This window comes from Mobula hypostoma, chromosome 19, assembly GCF_963921235.1.
Source record: "Mobula hypostoma chromosome 19, sMobHyp1.1, whole genome shotgun sequence".
NCBI classification, from domain to species: domain Eukaryota; kingdom Metazoa; phylum Chordata; class Chondrichthyes; order Myliobatiformes; family Myliobatidae; genus Mobula; species Mobula hypostoma.
In genome coordinates, this window is record NC_086115.1 from 57,481,431 (window position 1) to 57,483,742 (window position 2,312).

At 44.9% G+C, this 2,312-nt stretch overlaps 1 non-coding gene across 1 annotated transcript; it reads right to left on the bottom strand.

The window, feature by feature from the left end:
* Positions 1 to 1,546: 1,546 nt before the first annotated feature.
* Positions 1,547 to 1,620, bottom strand: trnat-agu (transfer RNA threonine (anticodon AGU)). Its single transcript has one exon. It is a non-coding gene; the product is annotated as a tRNA-Thr (tRNA).
* Between the last annotated feature and the right edge of the window lie 692 nt (positions 1,621 to 2,312).

Consider the following 2,312-nt stretch of genomic DNA (forward strand, 5'->3'; position numbering starts at 1 on the left):
GCCTACTGTGCCTAGCCACACAGTCATGAGTAGACCTCTCTACACAATATTATGTCTGTTTATAACCTCAGCTAGTGAATTAAGACCATAAAACCATAAGGTATAGGAGCAGAATTAGGCCATTTGGCTTATCAAGTCTGCTCCACCATTTCATCATGGCTGATCCAATTTTCCTCTCAGCCCCAATCTCCTGCTTTCTCCCCAATATCCCTTCATGCCCTGACCAATCAAGAACTTATCAACCTCTGCCTTAAATATACACAAGACTTGGCCTCCACAACTGCTGTGGCAATGAATTCCAAAGACTGACCACTCTGGCTAAAGAAATTCCTCCTCATCTCCTTACTAAAAGGACACCCCTCTATTCTGAAGCTGTCTCCTGTGGTTTTAGACTCTCCCACCATAGAAAACATCCTCTCCACATCCATTCTATCAAGGCCTTTCACCATTCGTTAAGTTTCAATTAGGTCACTCCTCATTCTTCTGAATTCCAGTGAATACAGGCCCAGAGCCATCAAACATTCTTCATATGACAAGCTATTCAATCCTGGAATCATTTTCATGAACCTCCTTTGAACCCTCTCCAGTTTCAGCCCAACCTTTCTAAGATAAGGGGCCCAAAACTGCTCACAATACTCCTAAGTGAGGCCCCACCAGTGGTTTATAAATTTTCTACATTACATCCTTATTTTTATTTGCTAGACCCCTCGAAATAAATGCTAACATCACATTTGCCTTACTCAGCACAGCCTCAACCTTCAAATTAACCTTTAGGGAATCCTGCACAAGGACTCCCAAGTCCCTTTGCACCTCAGATTTTTGTAGTTGCTCTCCGTTTAGTAAATAGTCAATCCTTTCATTTCTTCTACCAAAGTGCTTGAACATGCACTTCCCAACACTATATTCCATCTGCCATTTCTTTGCCCATTTTCCTAATCTGTGTCCTTCTGTAGCCTCTCTACTTCCTCAGAACAGTTTATCTTCAAATCATCTGCAAACTTTGCAACAAAGCCATCAATTCCATTATCCAAATCATTGACATATAATGTAAAAAGAATTAGCTTCAATACAGACCCCTGTGGGACACCATTAGCCACCTGCAGCAAACCAGAAAAGGCTCCCTTCATTCCCACTGTTTCCCTCCTGCCAATCAGACACTGCAGCTACAGAACTTGGGGTGGGGGAAAGTGGGACACATTTTAATTTTAATTTTAGAGATACAACGTGTGATCTTCAGCCTCGCCCAGCTTGTGCTCATCTAGGGGAAACAGCCGTTGGCCCCGCCAGACTGGGTAATCATGTTTGTGTGGATGCTGTGTAATGTTATATAGGTATCCGTTAGTCTCGTGAGACCGTGGATTTGCACCTTGGAAGGTTTCCAGGGCGCAGGCCTGGGCAGGGTTGTATGGAAGACCAGCATTTGCCCATGCTGCAAATCTCCCCTCTCCACGCCACCGATGTTGTCCAAGGGAAGGGCAAGGGCCAGTACAGCTTGGCACTGGTGTCGTCGCAGAGCACTGTGTGGTTTGCTTAAGGACACAACACGCTGCCTCAGCTGAGGCTCGAACTCACGACCTTCAGATCACTAGACTGACGCCTTAACCACTTGGCCATGCGCCAACACTGTGTAATGTACACCAGTTACAAACCCACAATGCAAAATATCAGACAGTACACCATATGCAATTAAATGATTGAAATTTATGAATCTTAATCTGAATATAGGGTTAGTAATGAAAATAAACAAAAAGAAGGGCCCAAAGTCAAGTCAAAGTCACGTTGGCGCTCACTCAGTCATCATTCTTCCACCATCGGTCTCCTCCGAATGTCGCCCACCTTTGGACCCTCAGACCCCAGTCCACTCCGTCCGGTGGTCTACCAGCTCTCTCCACACGCGTCCCCCCCTCTTCATCCGCGAGAAAACATCTTTCCAGACTCTCAAGACACAGTAACAATCTCTTATTGGCTAACATGCATCCTGTTATCTCCAGCCATAACCCAAACATTGCCGCTACAGAGAAACCGTTACCCCAGCAGTAAACATTACAAAGAAGTCATTAGGAGAGGTGATTGATAAGTTCGTGGCCTGGGGTAGAAGGAGTCAATTTTAGAAAACCTAGCACATTTATTTTTCCTACATTTACACACTCAGTCCAGCAGTCGTGGAGCACACGGATTCCTTCTTTGTAGAAGTCGGCGTCTTGAACCTCCAGAAGTGGTCCACAGCAGGGGTGAATGATAAGTTCATGGCCTAAAGTAGAAGGAGATGAGTTATACAGCTCTCATTACATGCATCTGCATTTCAACTGTTT